This window comes from Neofelis nebulosa, chromosome 8, assembly GCF_028018385.1.
Source record: "Neofelis nebulosa isolate mNeoNeb1 chromosome 8, mNeoNeb1.pri, whole genome shotgun sequence".
Classification (NCBI taxonomy): domain Eukaryota; kingdom Metazoa; phylum Chordata; class Mammalia; order Carnivora; family Felidae; genus Neofelis; species Neofelis nebulosa.
The window spans coordinates 19,551,205-19,571,442 of record NC_080789.1 but is presented as its reverse complement, the minus strand read 5'-3'; the positions used below and the strand labels follow the sequence as shown (position 1 = coordinate 19,571,442).

Sequence of the window (20,238 nt, the reverse complement as noted above, 5' to 3'; positions counted from 1 at the left end):
GACCTCAGAGAACCTGGAAAGCTTAATCTTATTAGTAGTCTTTAGTTTTGAGAGAAAAGTTTTTTTTTTTAAATATTTCACTGCTTTATTTATTATTTCTCATTAAGGAAATAACAGTATGTTCCAGACCTAATCTTAACTTATTAACAGCTAGCTCTTTATGAGGCACTTTAGTAATAATAACCAATGTTTTGTAGCATTGTACAGGTCGAAAATGCTTTCACATCTTTGTTCCCATTTTACAGATGAGGAAACTGAATCTCAGAAATAGCTTGTCAAGTTCATACAACTGGTATATGTTAAAGTAGAGACTTGAACTCTGGTCTTTTCCATCATACTGCACATAAATGGGCCATACCTCAGATTAGGAGATCAAAATTGTCAATGAAAATAAAATTAAAATTCAATAAATATGTGTCATTATATTTTACATCAGTCTTAAATTTATGAGTAGATAATCTTACAAAAGCCCTTATATTGTCATTTAATTTACCCCTGCTGATCAATTTCTATTCTACTTAATTTTTATATTCTATTAAATATGATGTCACTGAAAACTTCTGGAATTTGATGAGCTTGTGAGATTGGACAAACAACTCACTCAAAACACACACACACACACACACACACACACACACACTCGTAGGCATTTAATTAAATATAAGAACTATATGCAGTAATTAATTTAAGCAATTAATATTTGCTTATTATGTTATTAGTAAGCTACTTTCAAATATTCCTGTATAAGTATGATGTCAATTAAATTTAATTCATACCATAGGGGTGGTCAGTTAGAATAATGTGCTGGCAAATGTTTAGCAACCAGCTCTCAGAGGGGCAGAGTCCTGATTTGTAGTATTTGCTGATTTCCATTGTGTAACTATTCCCACTCACCAGGCCAGTTTCAAGTTACCAGTGTGAGGTCATGGAGTGCAGCGTTGGGAAGAGATGTGCACAGTTGACCCATAGCCAGTACAAGCCAGCTCTAGCACAACACTGTGACCTTACAGTTCTTTACTTAGGGATCCAGATCCAGAACACTTCAAATGTTGCTATTTAAGTCTTCACCAGAAGGTTTGGTGATAAGTGCAAGGGATGTTGACATAATTTCTGGAGAGTAAGCAAATGATAGTGTGCAAGGGATATACCTGGCTAAAAGATTACACAGGCATCTCTGTCCTTGAAGGAACAAAATGAAGGATCCAACAAAACCCAGAAGACTAACATCTTTAGAGTATGTTCTCAGTCTAGAATTTTGGTCCTGTGTCTCCCTATTTACTCAAGACTCTGTCTGATTTAATGAGAAGTTTTGCTAAATTTTTTATTCAACTATTATTATAAAGCTTGTTGGTGTGCCTAAAAGGTAGAGAGCAGGGACTTCCTCAAGCCCATGGGAATAGCTTGTATGACTATTTTGAAGCTTGCCTGCTAATAAATATTCCTATGAGGCAGAATTTGGTCAGATGTTTACTTTCACTACACTTATCACCTAGTGGTGAGGTCATGGGGAAGAAGTCATAGCTTCTACTTATCTTATATTACCAAATGTGGAGGCAATCAATATTTACCAAAAGAATGTGACAATTGTGTAGGGACAACTTGGCATATATCAATTTTCAATATCACTAAATGCATACTATGCTTGGGGCATTGTAGCACAATAAAGTCTCTGTCTACACAGAACTTTTAGGTTGATTGTACCATGAGTGATTTCAAAATGCAGTGTTACCATTTGTATTTGTAAAGAGTGAAAACAATCTGGATGCCAAGATCACACATACCAGCAGAAAATGGTTTATTCATAATACTGGTGTTGTAGTCAAGATAAATATACAAATCCCTTCACTCTCTTATCAGATAACAAGATCTTAAAGTGTGCAGGTAATATTTAACAGTACTGATTGTGTGGCACCTTGGTGTAATGGGTTTAAAATATGGCTTCCAAATTTCTGACTCTCCTTCCTCTAGATGTGGGAGGTCTATGTCCATTTTCCTTGAATCATTATGGGTTATGATTGCCTGATCAATACAACATGACAGAAGTATTGCTGTGTCAGTTTCTTAAAATATGAATTTGGGAACTCTGGTAAGTCCACAACCAGATTTTAAGAAATTGACTGCTTTCACTCCTATCTCTTGGGATGCTTGCTCTTAGGAACCAGTCTCCGTGCTACAAAGAAGCTTGAACCACCTCTTGAAGAGGACTGCATAGAGAGGAACCATTAGGTAACACCAACCTACCAGTCATCTAAATGAGACTTTTGGGAGGTGGATCACTCAGCTTCAGGCAACAGGGAACAGAGAAGAGCTGCCCCCGCTAAAACTGGCCCCAATTTTTGTTTTAATTTTTATTTGAGAGGGGGAGAGAGAGAGAGAGAGAGAGAGAGAGAGAGAGAGAGAGAGAGAATACAAGTTGGGGAGAGGGGAATAGGGAGAGAGAGAAAGAGAGAGAGAGAGTATCTTAAGCAGGCTTCACTGTCAGCACTGAGCCCAACACAGGGCTTGATCCCATGGACCTGGGATCCTGGGATCATGACCTGAGCCAAAATGAAGAGTCAGATGCTCAACCAACTGAGCCACCCAAGTGCCACCCTCAAAATGTAGATTCATATGCCAAATAAATGCTTGTTGTTTAAGCCACTAAGTTTTGGGGTGACTTGTTATGTGGCAATAGAAATCTGAAACACCTGGAAATTTCTGCAGCTGTGAGAAGAAGCTAATAGATTTTTCTCAGCACCTAGCCATCTCTCTTTACTGTTACCTGGTGAATAGTTCACGTGGAGGTAGTACATAGATTTCTCTTGTGTTTTCTCCCTTCTGGAAAGTTTCCTTGTCTTCTGCCTGGCCCTTTCTGATGGGAATCTGCATCATACAAAACTCAAGCTGAGGCAGGGATTGGGTATGAATACCTTTTGCACCAGTGGAAGTTTGCACAATCTGTCAGATCTGTAGTTTCTGCATGGGTACTTTTCAAATATGTTAAATTGCATAATTCCTTTTTCTTTTTGGTAAGGTATCATCAGTCCTCTGCTAATTCTTCAGGTGTGGACTTATCTTACAGCTCTGTGAATTTCTTCTAAGGGATAGCACCCTGGGATGAGAATTTAAAGATGTGAGTTGTTGCTTGGCCAGTGATTATGAACTTGGTCAAGTCATTTAACGTTTCTGGGTCCATGGAGGACTAAGACATTTAGAAGCACTAGGCATTGAGTATATCATGGCCCCTTGATCCCAGATCTAACTGTAAGCAAATACAAAAAACTTCTGATTTTCCCCAAGATGACCACTTGATGCTTTTTTTTTGAATTACCGCCTGTCAAATTTGCTATTTTTTTTTTTGTCGTTGTTGTTCTTTTGGTACCACTTATTAGTCTAGCTAATTGGGCAACAATCTTCTAACTCTCAATTGTCTCATCTGTAAGATGAATAAGTAGATGAGTTGATCTGTTAAATATTTTCAGATCTAAATATTTGATCCTGAAAGTGCTTTTATTTCCTTTCATTTTATTGCTATTTGCTTTGCCCTTTGCTATAACTTTATTGGAGTATAATTGACAAAAAATAAACTGCACAAATTTAAAATGTACCATTTGAGAATTTTTGACACACTTATACACCCATGAAACCATTGCCATAATCCAAATAGTAAACATGTCCATCTTTGCTATAAATCTCCTGTTGTCTTTGGGAAGCCTTCCCTTTCACCCTTATCCACCCCAGTCACCAGACAACTACTGAGCTAGCTATTTTCTGTTACTACTGATTAGTGTGCATTTTCCAGGATTTTATTTAAATGGGATCATAGAGTATGTATTTTTTTTTCTGGCTTCTTTCACTCAGCATAATTATGTTGAGATACAGCTATGTTGTTGCATGTATTAATAGTTCATTTCTTTTAGTTGCTAAAGAGTATACCATTCTATAGTTATGTTTATCCATTCACTTATTGATGGACATTTAGATTGTTTTTAGTTTGTGGCTGTTATAAATAAATCTGCTATGAACGTTCACATATGAATCCTTGTAGGAACATATGATTTCTTTTTTCTTGAATAAACATCAAGGATGGAATGACTGAATCAAATGGTAGTTATATGTTTAACACTTCAAGAAGCTTTTCCAAAGTGCTTGTACCATTTTACATTCCCACCTATAGTCTGGGAGAGTTCCAGTTCCTCTAAATCCTTACCAACATTTTGAATGGTTATTTAAAAAATTTTTAGCCATTCTAAGAAGTATGTAGTTGTATCTTTTTGTGGTTTAAATTTGTGTTTTTCTAATAACTAATGGTGTTGAAAATCTTTTCATGTGCTGATCAGCCATCTGTATATTTTCTTTGGTGAATATCTGTCCAAATTTCTTGTCCATTTTTTTTTATTGTTGAGTTTTATGAAGGTTTTTTTTAATATACTTGTTAAAATTTCTTCATTGGATATATAATTTTAAATATTTTTTTCTCAGTCTGTGGCTTATATTTTCATTCTCTTAATGTTTAGTATGTTCTTAAAGAGAGAGTTTTAACACAGGTGACTTATTTTACAAACTGTTTTATGCTCAAAGAGGAGCATAGATGGATCTGGGATGACAAAAGTAATAGCAAACAATTCAGTGGTTTGGTATTGAGTGTCTTTTTGTATGGTTTTCTTTAGTTAGCATTTGTTAAGTGACTTTTCTTTATAAACCATTGTTTTTAATTTTTTTTAATGTTTATTTATTATTGAGACAGAGAGAGATAGAGCATGAACGGGGAAGGGACAGAGAGAGAGGGAGACACAGAATCTGAAGCAGGCTCCAGGCTCTGAGCTGTCAGCACAGAGCCTGATGCAGGGCTCGGACTCACAGACCGCGACATAATGACCTGAGCCGAAGTTGGACGCTTAACTGACTGAGCCACCGAGGCGCCCCTACTTTTCTTTATAAACCATTGTAATATAAATAAGCATTTTGGTAAGTAATGTTTAAACTTGAATTCTGGGCCCAAAGAAAACTTTTGAAAACAGTCTCCAGTTTAGAGAAGACCTATTCTCTTGGTTGTCACTGTATTATGTCTGATCTGTGAATAGTCTATGCTAAAACCCCATGCATGCTATCTGTATTTCTACACCTATGTCGTCATCTGCATCTGTAACTATTTTTATTTCTATATATGTGTGTATGACTTGCAAAAAAAAAATCTAACTTGCATTCACATTCTGCTCATGTCTTTGGTCAGACATAACCATTGGGAACACTGTTATGAACTCAGAAGTAAACTAAATGATAATATAGTACGTGTCACAAAAACCATGTACTTTAGTCCATAGTGAAAACATGGATCTTCTCTCAGGCCTTTATCCAGACAATTATTTATAAAGTAAGATAGATTATAACCAGTGAGGCCATACTGACAGCATGTGGAATAACAGTTTACAATGGTGGGAGGAGAGAGAGATAAAATACAGATCCAACAACTACAATGCACAGAAGTCTGGATTTATTTTATATAGTTACAGAAAGCCTTATAAGCATGAATTCTCCAGAGCACCTTGAGTCATCAAAAACTTATAATAATTTATTTCAGAAATGGTTGAAATAAATTATAACTTCTTAAAAGGAATAAAGTTTTGAAAAGCACATAATTAAATCCTTGATAATATAAAAGAATTTATGTAATGAAAGAATCTGAGGCTATGAAAATGTAAGACTTACAGGAGAATGGAGTCAGAAAGCTGAATGAAGTTAAGGTAGAGTTTATCTTGAAAATTCTTCCACTTTAAATATTCTAAGTACAGAATAGAAAGATACAGTTAATTGGAAGGGAAGAAACTAATAGTTACTGAATGGATTTCTGGCAGTAATTGAAAAGGGATATTCCCACGCAACCAGTTATTAAGACTCATGAAATTAAAATTTTATCTAACATTTGAAATATTTGATCTAGAAATTTAAGAACAGGTAGGTCTGAAGGAAGGAATTTTATTTCCTCTGTTAGAGCTTTTTAGTGCTTAACAACGTAACTTTAGAAACAGCCCAAACTGTGTTTAGGTTACAGTGTGATCGCTGGGTTTTTGTTTTTGTTTTTGTTTTTTTCCAAACTCTAGGTTTCTCATCTGCAAAATGGAACTAGAAACCCCACCTCATGGGATAATGGTGAAGATGACATGGAATGCAGGTATAGGACTTGGTACAGTACCTGGCCCAAGGTTTCCAACACTCAATAAATATTAAATATTACAATTATCATTATTGTTTCTTCTAGGCAGAAATCTGAAAGTGAAGAAGCACTGGAAAATTCAAGCAAAGAACATCAGCTATCAGTCCCATAATTTGTGATTGAGGATTGAGATCAGGTTTTATTTTCATCTGTTTTTGTTTCTTTGGTTTTAATTTAAAAAACTTGAGGAAGTCCCCAGAAATAACTGACCGTTTTTTGAGGGTGTCCTTCGATGCTTGTGGGCTCCATCTGGGTTGCAGCCATTATTTTACATACTTGACAGATGAGGAGGTCCCTGAGGTTAAGTGTTCTTCACAGCAGACACCCAGGTTGAAGGCGGAGTTAAAGTATGCCCCAGGTCGCATAACTCATTCTCCGTTCAAGAATCTTCCCTAATCCCTGGTGCCATTTGGGAATGGTTTCAAAGGCATTCCAACGGCAAAATCATGCCAGTGCACTGGTTATCAATTATTTTGTTGATCCTTTAGCAAATCCTCAAACTGATTTTTCTGCCCTCCTGGGACACAAATCACAAAGCTGACCTTAACCACTTTGGCATCCCCCTCTACTCCCAAGGCGCACAAAAAAGCAATGCAGGGCTAGTGATTTATTGTTTTCCCACACAGGTCACCCTCAAGCCCAGACAGATAGAGAAGATCTGTCTTTAATGAGAGAAATGTACCATTACTTGGTCATAAATTCAACTTAGTGGTAATTTTAGTAGGGCAGCTTGCCCAGGCTTTGTAGAAACACAAATCAAAAATCCCAAATTCCAGGCATATCCTCCTAGAAACTCTTTTGGCAACTCCATTCCCTTTGCTTTTTAAGGAAATCCATTTCCCTAGTTATAGCCCCTAGTTGCTTAGGGTAGATTTGCACAAAGTCTAGAATCACTGTGGCAGCAGAGAGGGGAGTGGGTGGCATGCTGCTGAAATTATTTTCGCCAAGCATTAGGCCCTGACTTCAGTCGTCAAGGAGGCACAAATGAACCGACACGCAGATTCAGTATACAGTCCAGGAGAAGTAGTTCGCAGTAAGAGTATTCAGACAATTCCGTCTAAGGAAAGGTTTTATTTTTTCAAATCCTCATGTCCTTGGCCAATTCTAAACTGACTAATACTAGTCCTTACCACTCTTAGATTGTAGGATGTGTTTTTATCCCCAGAGTTGACTTAGTTTGAGTTGCTGGGTTAGAAGTATGTATAGAGTATGTTCAGACATAATACTACCAGACATCTTGCCACACTCTTAGAGGTAGACTCGAATGTATCCTCTTACCTTGTATCATCTCCTGTGCTCACTTCCATCATAACAACTATCAGCTCTTTTGTGCTTAATTATTCACATATGTTGCTGTCTACAACGCTGTGTCCTCCCAGGTGTAGGGTGATGTCATATCTGATTTTGTTCCTCTAGTTTCTAGCCCAGCGTCTGACATGTGACAGATGTATAGTTAACATTTGTTGAATGAACAGAAGTATGAATAAATTAAGTTCATGCCTTTCCAGTAAGGTCTGACTTTGAAGTCAGGGAGTCTGGTAAATGACCATTTCTTTCTGTTTTCAAGATGATATGCTTGGCTAGGTGAGGCAGTGTTTTGGAAGACAGTGGAAAAAAAAAAAACAGAACTGAGAACAGCTGCCTCCCATAGGTAGGATAACTGAAGTCTATTAAAAATATTACTTCATCAATTTGAACAAATATGTATAGATTGCCAACATAGCTAAAGCACTTGTGCCAGCTACTGAAGAAAATTCAAGGTAACTAGAAATCAAAGAGTTTATAATATATTAATCTTTTGTTCTAATATCCAGTGTATAATGTTATCATAAATTACTTTTTTCCAATAGCATAACTCTCTCCAGAAAAAAGACATGAAATTCTAGCTCTCCTTCTCTGATTTGGTTTTATAGGTGGGTCTGCCGACATTCCTCTCCTCAGTTGTAGGGGGAAGTTTAACTGGCAGTTTATTTGTGTTGCTATTCATCCATCTAGCATATGAGAAGGTCAGGATTAGAGCAGGAAGGGAGGCCTAGAACACCCATGGGATGGCATGTCTGGATTCTTACAGTTCTCTAGGAAAAATCATGGAGAGATATCATTTGTACACCTTCCATTTGTATGATGTCAATTTACATATGTCAATTACGTCACAGTGAAACTGGGAAAAAAGAGTTCAACAATAAGAACTAAAAGACAGTGGCTCTCAGGCTTGGGCAAGCATCAGAATCACCAGGAGGCCTTATTAAGACACAGATTGCTGGGTGCCACCTCCAGGATTCCTCATTCAGTGGTTCTGGGTTAGGATTCCAGCAGTTGTATTTCTGAAAAGGTCCCAGGCAGTGCAGGTGACACTGACACAGTGCAGGCAGGCAGACCAGCTGATCTGAGGTAAGCTCAATACTTACCTTCTACCAAGTCTTGTTCTGCCATTCTCTTTATAACCCATAGGGTGATTCTATTTTTATGGTTTTGTCAGGGTAGTCTTGGCCTGGGGTAAAAGAAAATCAGTTTGAATTATTTTGTAGCCATTTCTTAGTGATCTAGGGCAAGTTTGTTTGTTTTTTTTTTTTTTAATGTCAGATGTTTTCCTTTTGCCATTTAGCCTATGTACTTATGAGCTGCCTCTCCTGCCATTTAGTTGGAGATAAAAACAATGATAATATCAATGAAAACAACACATAAGCCTACTGTTAACAAAGACATGTATACATGTTAAGTGTTTTACTTACGCCATTGGCCTTGTGTGAATAACTACCTGAAACGATGAATTTAACATTAGCTCTTGGATTTCGTACTTCTTTCCCTCATCTGCTCTGACTAGGAAAATAATTGTAGCTTCAGTCTAAATGGGGAAATATCAGCCAGGTCTTTCTGTCTTCTAGATAGTTCCTGTAGTCCAGCCAAACTATCTGGCTTTCTGATTAAGCATTTTTTATAAAGAGGAAAAAATGTTTCCCCAAGAATCATTTTTAGTTATTTTCCCCTTTCATGATGAAAGGCTTATCTAAAAGCCCAAACTTCATTCAGGATTCTTCCCCATTCATTGTCATCACCCATCCTTCCCTGACCCCACTCATCCCTCAGACAGCCAGGGATTTAAAAATATGTTGGAAGATTTTAATAGTGTCTGCAGAGGAGAATTATATTCTTCTGTAATGTAGCATTCGGACACTAAGCAGAGAGATAGCACAGTCTGTCTAGCTCATGTAATTAGTTTCATGATACTGTTTTAATTGTGGCACAGCTTAATCATTGGCTGTGCACAGATTATGCCACATAGTTAAAATAATTATGGGGATTTGATAAGATAATACTTTGAATTCATCTGATGCTTCTTTTCCAATGGGCTCCACACTCTAAAATAAGAGAGAACAAAGAAAAATAGTTGATGCCAGCATTTGTCTGCACCTTGTCAGGGCTGGCCAGGGGACGATTATTCATTTCTTCCAGGTTATCTTCCACCTGCCCAAGGTAGCATTTTATCTAGTGCTTGAAGATTCTGAAGATAGTGTGAAATGATGCATAACCTGTTTGCCAGCTAATATTTAATACAGTCTATATATCTAGCAACTTACATAAGCTCATGTAGATGCATTAGTTCTAAATCCAATGTTTTGTTTACATAACTGATGGTTGCTGTCTTCATAAGCAGTTCTTTATTTTCAGAAGAGTGCATCTGATCATAGATCTTTCTATATGGCTTATTGAATATTTATTTATTCATTCATTCATTTACAGTAGTATGCATACTATGTGTCAAATGCTATTCTAAACTCTAACAGTAAACATGTTAAGCAAAATTCCTACCCTCATGACACTGATGTAGGGGACATTCCAGATGTAGGGGAGCTGACAGTAAACAAACAACAAAATAATGACTTCAGATATTATTAGTCTTATAAGTAAAATAAATCAGGATTAGAGAATAGAAAGTTCCTAGAATGGGGCAATTTTACATAGATTAGGAAATATCTTTTAAAGAAGATAACATCTGAACAGAGTCCTGAGGATGAGAAGGAATTGAACATGTGAAATTTAGGGAAAAGGGAATTCTCAGCAGAAGGAAGAGAAAGTGTAAGGGGCTGAACCTATTTTGAGCTTAGTGGCTCTGGGAACAGCAGGCAGAGTAGACGGGCTGGAGCAGAATGAGTAAAGGGGAGAAATACTGGGCTGGCACAGAAACAGGGACCAGGTCAGAGGGCTGTGCCCCACAGCTATAAGATTGGACTTTAAAGTGATGGTAGGTCTTAGAGGGTTTATATTACCTGATTTACATTTTTGAAAGATCACTCTGGCTGAGGAGATTAGACTTATGAGCAAGAATTGAGATGGGAAAGACTAAAGAATATAAGACTTTTTTTTAGACATTTGAGTTTGAGATAGGTGTTACACATCCAAGTGAGGAATCTAATATCAGTCTGGAGCTCAAGAGGTAGGTCCAAGTGGGAGACATATATGTGGATGTTCTTAGTCTTTATATATGGTATTTATTACTTAAGCTGGATCTAGGGTGAGTGGGGAAATGAGGTGAATCAGCAAAGGAAATATATACATCATTGCCCTATCCTAAATGAGGGTGTTTTTTTTTAATTTTATCTTTTCTCTTCTTTTTTTTTTTTCTTTAGTATAGTTGACACACAATGTTATATTAGCTTTGGGTGTGCGACATAAAGATTCAACAAGTGTATACGTTATGTTATGCTTTTTTATGATGCAGGTAATGAATAATAGGAAGTAACAGAGTATGACTTTAATGCAATTTATCTGTTTATTTGTGTGTTTAATGGCAAACAGAGCAAAATTTAGATATTCAAATAAATCTTATCCTTCAAAGGAGCCACTTTGTAGGGCAGTCAATTGGCCTAACAATGCTTCCCTTGCTTAGAACTTTCTTGGAATGATTGGGACTCACTTTTTAGATTTGCTTATGAGACATGAGAAAGTCAGCCTAACTTTCTCATAAAACTTTATCTCATTTTTATTTAAAAAGTAGAACTGGATTGAAAATTTTGTAACAAAATTTTGTTGTTGTTGTTGTTTCATAAAACCAAATATTTCACCATAGAGAGATGAGTTGCGTCATGGATGATTTTAAAATGAATTTGTCACTTGCTTTGGAGAGTCTCAGAAGAGCATCTGGATATGTTTTGAGCAATAAAGGAGTGATTGGGATAAGTATCACCTTCCATGTGCTAATTTGAAGCAAATTCCGTTTATTTGTGTTTGAAGCTTCAATTTTAGTCATTCATTCACTTATTCATTCATAAAAAAAATGTGTTATCTGCCACATGCCAGGTGGTTTTCTAAGCAGTGAAAAGGCAGTTATAAGCAATAAAAAGAATAAGACAATGCTAATTTTCAGGACTTCATTTTTGGCCTAAAAGATTAGTATATCTTAGCCTTCAAAAACCTCATTTCTGCAAATCGCTCCATTAATCAATTTCCTGAAACAAAAACACTTACATGAAGGAATAAAATTTAACTTTATCTTTGCCTTCCCCATCTGTTTTCCTCTTCCTGTTATATTTCCAGAAACCTAACTCTCAACCTCTGATTTTTAAGTTTAAAATAATCTGTTCCTATAAGATCTCCCTCAGACATGGAACACCCTATTATCTTTCTTTCTCCCCATTTTGTTACTACAGGATGTTGAGAAATTTCTGGGATTCTAATTTATTAATTAGTTCATAGTAAGGTGTAAATTATTTGATGTTGGGTTACTATGGCCTGAATTTTTATTTTAACAGAAAAAGACTTAGATCAAAGTAATACATCTATAATGATGGAAGGTAAAGCATTTGCAAGGAGTAAAATGATGTATTTCTTGGCTGAGAGCCTTCTCCATGTCTCTGAAATCACAGCCTATACAGCTCACTTAAATTGGCAATCATAATCTCTAGGAATAAGAAACTTTCAGTTTCCCCTTGGTGCCACTATTTCTTTTTCTTTTTAAGAGATATTCAGTAGCCTCCAGGACTATATAATAATGTCAGCAAGCAATCCTCATAGTTTTGTTAGAGCAATGGACCAAATTTTGCCTTGGCCTTTGTTTAGCTGGAAGGTGCCTACCCACTGAACTGGGGCTCTCCACTACCATTGCTCCTTCAGCCTTGTGCAGCATATTATTACAATCAGCTTCACTTGTTCCTAGTTCTTTCAGCATCTGTAGTGGCAGCTGGCGCATCTCCCACTTCATCAGGAAGTGCATTCAAGGGTATCCGGCTAGAAAGCTCCCCCAGCAAGCATTTCTTCATATTACAAAATGAAGAAGCAAGGTTTCAGTTGGAGGTATTCATATTTGGGGTCAAGTAAGGTAGAGTAAAATCGGGGAGATCTTCTATCATCAAAATGTCTTCAATCATGGGTGAAACCAGTAAAAAAAAAAACAACATTATTTTTTCTAGCAGACTGGCATTCCTTTGACCCCGGTTTAATCAGAAAAGGGATGAGCAGAATTATGCAATTGGCACGGCCTTTGTTTGTTTTCTAAATTCTCAAAGAGAATTGCTCTCATACCATGGGTTTCCCTCAAGATCTGCAGTTCTGATTACTATGGTTCACTTTTGTGTGGAGTTTTCTGCATTTTGCCTTTGGACACCCATATCTATCTTTATTCCAGCAGTTAGTAGGAAAATTCCATTGTGCCAATTGTGGTTTTGCTTTTTTTTTTCTTTTTCCCCTGAGAAAACAACTTCTGTTGTCCTCCACCTGCCTTTACCTCCTGTATTCTGTACTAATGTGTAATTGCTTGTCAGGGAGGCGGTGATGGGGATCGGCACACGTCACCAAACTGTTGTGGTTCATTAAGGAGAAGAGATGTGGTGGTGGAGGTTTAGTTCACGTGAAAGTAACTGTGGCCCAGACAACTAACTTGTGTATTTTCTCCCGGGGGAAGAGCTTTGGGACAACATCTCTCAAGGTCATTCATTGTTGTCTTTTAATTTTTTAGTATGCCATGTGTCCAGTACTGAGTATAGAGCCAGAAGTGTTGCTAGCCTTCAACAGTCTTTGGCAGATATTGAGATAGATGTGTCTCTTGGAGAAAGACTAACTGGAGTGTGATATGTTTAAGGAAGCTAACAATTATCGGGTACTTACTTTGTGCCAGGCGATATGCTAGGAATTTCTGCATGTGTTATGTCATAAAGTTTCAATTATTTTTGTGCATATTAGTTAGAATATAGATTTTATTTGGTTTTATTTAAGTCTTGTTTTTATTAATTTTGTCTGAAATGTTACCTATGTCATTTTGTACTTGAGGGAAAGTGAATTTGATACTCTAAAAGAGCAGTGGTGGTAGTAAATAATTCAGAATTAGACCTGTTCATGAAGTATATAAATTCAAAATGCACACATACATTTAAATTACAGACTTAGGATCAGTCAACACAACAATCAGGGTAATTCCCAGAATTTGGTACTCTGGTACTTATTGAGACCATTCATCAATATTTCCAGACATCCCCCTTCAGCAATACCCTGTGCCATATAACATGTTACTAAGTAATACTCAGAGTCAGACTCTATTTTCCCACATCCTTAAAATTAGATGTGGCCATGTAACTTACTTTGGCCAATGAAATATGAGCGGATTGATGAGTATCACCTTTAAGTAGAAGCATTTAAAGCCAGTGTACAAATTGTCTTTTTATCCTTTAGCCATCATGACCAACAGCATTCCAGAGGGAGAGGCTCTGCCGGCCAAATCCCGAGAGAGGATAACACGAAGCCAAGTTCACTACTGACCCAATATTACATGAGTGAGAAATAAACTCATTCTAAGACATTGAGATTTGGGTATTGTTTGTTATTGAACCACAACCTAGATCATTCTACCTAATAATGTAGGCTCCATCCATCCAGAAAGTAGAAACCCCCAAAAGCCCTTCCTAAATGTATCTGCTTTCCTTATATGAGTGGTTTAAGCAGAGGTTTGAACAGACCAGCCCCTTGTGATGATTGGATAATCTAGAAGTTAAGAGGTCTGCGCACTCAGGCTGCCTCCGTTTGAGTAGTAGCCCTGCTATTTTCTACCTGTAAAGACTTGAATGAGTCACTTAATCTCTGAATCTCAATTTCCATATTTGGAAAATTAGGACAATTAAAGTTCCTACCATACAAGGCTATTGTGAAGTGAGGTAAAATAATATATTAGAAACACTTAGCTTGGAGGATAACCCTTTTAAAGTCTTGGGGAAAAAGGGAAATGGGGAGTTACTAAAAATGGACATGAAGTTTCTGTCAAGCAAGGTAAGTTAGCTCTAGGATCTGCTGTACAGCATTGTATCTAAAGTTAATAATCACATATCACACACTCAAGCATTTGTTGAGAGTGAATCTCACTTTAAGTGTTCCTTCTACAATAATTAAAAATAAACGTTAGCTATCATTCTGTTATCTGGTACCATTTGAGACTGGCTTTATGGATCCTGTCTTCTTACAGGATTTTTTTGGGTAACTGATCCTTAAAGTTGCTTCCAGCTCTAAAATTCTACGCTTCCATGAAATACCTTGCTTTCTGGTCCCTAACTTTCCTTAGAGTGGCTTTCGCTATGGTTTGAGTTTTGTGGTACATGAAGGAACAGATGCCAGCAGAGTTTCTTTGGCTTAGCAAGAAATCATCTACCAAAAAATCAATTTATTCTGCTTCAAATTTCTCCTGGTTGTCCACTCCATCATTTCTTAAAGTTGTTCCAGAATTCTACTTGACTTTGTAGTGCTTGATTGTTTCTCATTCTGAAATATATTTTTATTTTTGGCCTTTGACACTGGACAACATAAATTTTCCTTTTAATAGACTTGCTCATGCCTATAGTAAATAAGACCAGGACTATGTCAAGGAAATTTCCCCAAGAGATTATGGAGGTTTTAGATGGTAAGTGTACTAAGATCTAGAGACTGCAGAGGGGAGAGGAGAAACTCTTGTTGTTAGACACATAGTAACTTTAATATTATACCGAAACATTTCATATGCACATACTTGTAGAATTATTTCTGATTTGCTGTGTGTATTTGCCAGTGCTCTCTTTGGGAAAGAGTGCATTGTCCCCTGAAAACGTAGTCATCATTGGCTAAAAATGTTTTGTTAAAATTAAAAAGTTCAGTCTTAAGTATCTCATTAGTGTGGTTGGTATCAGTGACTGTTGCTTTGAAATGCCGATGTGGATTGTGAAGCTGTGAACAGGATTGCACAAGGAAGAAGGAAAAGGGCAGGACCTGTGTCAGATGTGAGTGGGTAATGCCAACGTTATTTGCAGAAAAGGTGATGAGGGAGGAGAATGGTTGAGTTCCTGGGACAATAGCCTGAGAGCTCAGGGAAGTGGAAAGAGTAGAGGGCAGGAAAAGTGACCCTGGGGATGGGGGTGGTGAGAAATACTGGGCAGGAAGAGGGAGATCAGAGAGGATGCAGAATAAAGGCAGGGCAGCAGACAAAGCCCTCAGGACCAAAAGCCAGAGAGAATCCCAGTTTGTTTAGTCCAGAGACAGGAAAAAGGACATCCTCTAAAGGGACCTAGGTTAAGGGCTGGAGGGAGAAGATAGATAACAGGAAAGAACCCAGCTTCTCTAGGGACCCAAAGAGCAAAGCCTGTCCCACCATCCCACCCTCCCTTTATTCCTGCCCTAACCTTTCTCATAAGACAATAGCTTAACTTGAGTCTAGAAGGTAGAAATGGAACAAACAGTCTGACAGGAGAGAGAACCTGATCCCTGAAGCCAGGAGACTGTCAGGGAAAGCCTGGCAGAAAGGCCACCATACTAATGGAGACTGCAGTCTCAGGCCAGGAAGGGCTTGTCTCATACTTTGAAAGCATTCCTTTATTGAATAAGTGAGTATGTGGAGTGGGAAGCATTGAACTTGAGCTGAGCTTACTAGAAACATGGCGTTCTATTTCAACTCTAGAAGCTGAGACTGTAAAATTACCTCACAGGTGGGAAAGTTTTTTGTCTGGAGTTGTTGCCCAACCGATACTGTGTGAGGGAGAGGACCCCAGAAGCTGAGTCAGATGTTAACTGGGGGTGGAAAGAAAGAGGAGAAGAAGCACCCCGTGTTGGAAAGCAAGTGCATTATGACAATTCCCTCTTTTCTCTCCCCCAGCTCTCAGATTGGGTAGGTAATGGGGAACTCAGACTGGGAAATCATCACAGTCGGGTTACTTTCACATGATGGCATTTTGTAATTTGATGTAACATTTCCACCATCTAGGCTGTATTGGGGGGAGGGAGTCGCTGAAAATCCAAAGCAAATACAGGAGCAGTTTGGAAAACAACCAGTACTAGATGAATTTCCAGAATCCTCTGTCAATTCAATGTCACGAATCCTTAGCTATTCTTCCTTTGCATTGTTTATGGATCCAGGTTGAATCAGATCTAATTTAATCTTAAGGGACTTCAATCGCCCCAGTTTGGATAACTAGATCCTTGACTTGCATCTTTCCCTCTGAGGGGCCTTCTCAAACATTTTCTGGGGGGATAGCTTTGGGTGCTGTTCCTCGAACTCTGGTTTTCTACATATTAGTTATATCCTTAGGAGAGTACCTTACTTCTCTGAACTTCAGTTTTCTTGTCTATAAAATAGTTCACCACTACTACCATATAAGGAAATTCTGTGAACTGATTACATGATGTATTTGAAAAGTGCCAAGGCATGTGGCACACAGAAGTCCTTCTTCAGTAACTATGCCCCTTCTTCTCTCAGAAGGCCAGACATGTAGCATGTCACCTTTGCCCCAGTAGCCTGGGGGATTTTGCCCCAGAAAAAAGCAAGCCAGCATTGTGTGATGTTCTCAAAGATTGCTCCAAAGACACAAGCTTTGTCCTAATAGCTGAACAGGCATAAGTAATGGACAGTCTCATTGTTGCTTTCAACCCCAGTAGTAGACTTCTTCTTAGAGCTCTGGCTGCCTGAAGCGGTCAGCCACTAACCCCTTCCTCCTCACCAGGAGTACAATGGAGAACTGGGGATAGAATTGGTGAAAATGGGCACCCATACATGTATGTTTTATGTGAGTTATACTTTCCTAGGGTAAACTTAAAGGAAATAGGTTTTAGCAAGACTGGGGATGATATCAAATAGGGGCATTTGCTGAGTGTGGCTTTTCAGGAACCCGCAGATCCTAACAGGGGATCCATTTAGGTACTTCTTCAACCTTTATCCAGGACACCCCAGAGCCCAGTGTGGTGACCTCATGGTTACACTGGCATTGCATTCCTGTCTTAGCCACAGGCTATAAAATAATTTATTAGATGTCACACAAATGTGACCTTAATGATGACTATCTTTTAGGCCGAGGCCTGGAAGGGACTGAGTACTTCCAGCCTTGCTGTGACCTCCCCATGCCTCCAGTATTTGTGCAGGGTGATGTGATTCAAGTCAGCAGTGTGCATAGTGTGGAGCCCCATACCTTTTGGTGTGCCTCAAAGAGTTCATACCATGTTCATGCAGGGAGCGACATATACCAGGGTCCCTCGCCAATTGGTTTTCAGGTAAGTTTGGCCAGTGCGAGGTACCGGTGGAAGACTGGAAGGCAGGATGTACCAGAGTATTTCTCCTCCATTTTGCTTCAGATGAGGCCTCCAGCACTAGCTGCTTTTGTTTGCTTGTTTATTTATGCAGTTTCAGCTCTTACTGGTCAATCCCATCCTCTGTGTTCCCAGCTACTGTGGAGTGTTCCCTATCACAGTTCTAAATCTCACCCACTGGCTTCAGTTCCTGGCTGTGGTAATGCCACATCTTCCCTGTGTCCCTTCGACCCTAGATGTAGTGGTGGCTTTCTGTTCTTGCTAATATATTAGTTGCCTAACCATCCTTCCTTGGCTTCTCAGCCACACTCTTCCATCACCTGTGTAACCAGTTCCTTGTTTGAACCAGTTCCATTGTTCCTGTTTGAAATGCTTCTGGCAGGTCTGTGTTCCTCACTAGACACTGAACTGCTATACCTCCTTGAGTCAGTGCTATTTTATCATCATGGTGGACCTAAGGCTCTCAGGCGAGGTTTGTAGTCTCCTGGGCCATGCACTGGAATATAGGCAATGTTTCCTTTCAACAGTTAGGTTTCCCTGAACATACTGTGGGTTTCATGTACCCTTTCATGACCCTGTGAGGGAGACAGGGTGTTTGTCGTTTCTTAGTGACCTACTTTCTATAAACACTAGTTAAGCTTTTTGAGATTGTCCTTGTGCTCCTTCCTATTGGTTACATTAATTTCTTTTGAGGTAAATAAACTGCTCTTAGTTCAACACCCATTTTCCCTTTTTCTTTGGTTTATGATATACACTCTTTGTTATTTCTCTGGACTTTGCAGCTGGAGATAAACCTTTAAATAAAACAAATAAGCACAAAGGCAAAAGCAAGCCAGGGATGCAGAGCATTGAAGACCACACAGATCCATTAAAATGATCAGCAGCTACATCTGATTTCCAGGGAGAGCAATGGCCACAGGGCTATCAGCAGTGTACCGTGATAGGGGTATGGGACATCCAGTGGTAGCGGTAGTGGTAGCGGTAGTGGTAGTGGCAATGGTGTCTTCACCAGCCAGATTCTGTAGCATGATTTTGAATTTGATCCTTGAATGTGTAGCATCTGAGTCTGGCTTTCCGACTTTCCTAGAGATCTGGTGAGCTACTCTATATCGTTTTTTTGGTAAATCATACAAAATTTGTTTCTGATATTTATAAATTAATAATAGATACAGAAATTGGAAACATGCACAGTATTTTCTGATCCATAAGAACCATACGTTCAGGTGTGCCCAGGTGCCCTCTAATCTTATGTGCTTTCAGATTAGATCCATAATATCTGAGTTCCATATAAATATTTCACTAAAAGTGCCTGTGATAATTAGATGATTAACATGATCTGTCCTTTGAATGCCAGTAGGTCTTTGACCTCAGCTATGCCAATGGTGCCCATTGGGCTCATTAGTTAAGTGGCCATGGCAGCAGGAACTAACCTACTAGTTTATTTATGTGGAATTCCCTTCACTAAAGATTTCCCAGAATCACCAACTTGCCAGCTCTAGTGACCAACCTTAACCTGAATGACTGATACCATTCCTGTCATTCAAATGGTGGAAGGTTCATCGTATTTGACTTATTTTGTGGAGGGAGAAGTAGTATGTCCTTGCTAAAATACACACTATTTGGATTTACTTCCCTTCTTTCCATGCTTCTGCCAAAGCCATCATCTGCAGATACTCTGAACACCTTGTTCACTATCACAGTATCTCACCCAGTGTTGTTTCTCACAAAGAAACTCATAGTTTAGGAAAGGAAGCCAATGGGCTGGTGCCCATGGAAATTCATAGTCTTATCATAAATTCTGTCTTAGAAGCACCTGGCTTTTTACAGTAGAATGACTGAAAGAAGACTCAGTTGTTATGCCAACATAAAGTCAACATCTTGAAATGTTGGGGTGCCATCTTAGAGGTGAGATCAACAACTTGTGTTTGATATATACTGTAGGTCCTTGCAGAAAACATGGATCCAAGGACCAAGGTGAAGAAATGTAAGTGCTGCTTCTCACAATTATATTTAATATTATGGTCATTATACTGTGACTCTATGCAACAATTGTATAAAAGCTTTAGTACTTGGAGAAGACATGCATCCACCAGAAGAAACAACAGAGACTGCCATTCTGCCTTTCCAGGCTCCTTTTACCACTGGACCAGGAAAATATAGGCCATAGTATTGGCTGGGGTGCCTGATGTGAGTGATCCTGGTTATCAAAGTTTTCTGATATACATTCTGCTATACAGTGGGATCAGAGAAGAATATGAATGAAATCCAGGTGAAACTCCCAGGACTTCCCTGTTCAGTCATAAATTAAGGGAAGCTATTTCAATTCTGTCTAAGCAGGAACCACTGAGAGCTCAGATCCTTCAGGAACAAAGTTTTGAGTCACTTCACAGTAGGAACACTGGCCATCTGAAAAGAAAGTAAAGGGATGAATAGTGGAGGGTTGAAATAATAAATATTTGCTATGGTCTCCTTACCAGGGGAATCATAGTTTGAGAGTACACATGAAAAGAATAGGAGACAAT

At 38.5% G+C, this 20,238-nt stretch overlaps 1 long non-coding RNA gene across 1 annotated transcript; it reads left to right on the top strand.

The window, feature by feature from the left end:
- Positions 1–991: 991 nt before the first annotated feature.
- Positions 992–3,103, top strand: LOC131483941 (uncharacterized). The gene is made up of 3 exons (XR_009247950.1): positions 992–1,234; positions 2,156–2,226; positions 3,014–3,103. It is a non-coding gene; the product is annotated as an uncharacterized LOC131483941 (long non-coding RNA).
- Positions 3,104–20,238: the final 17,135 nt, after the last annotated feature.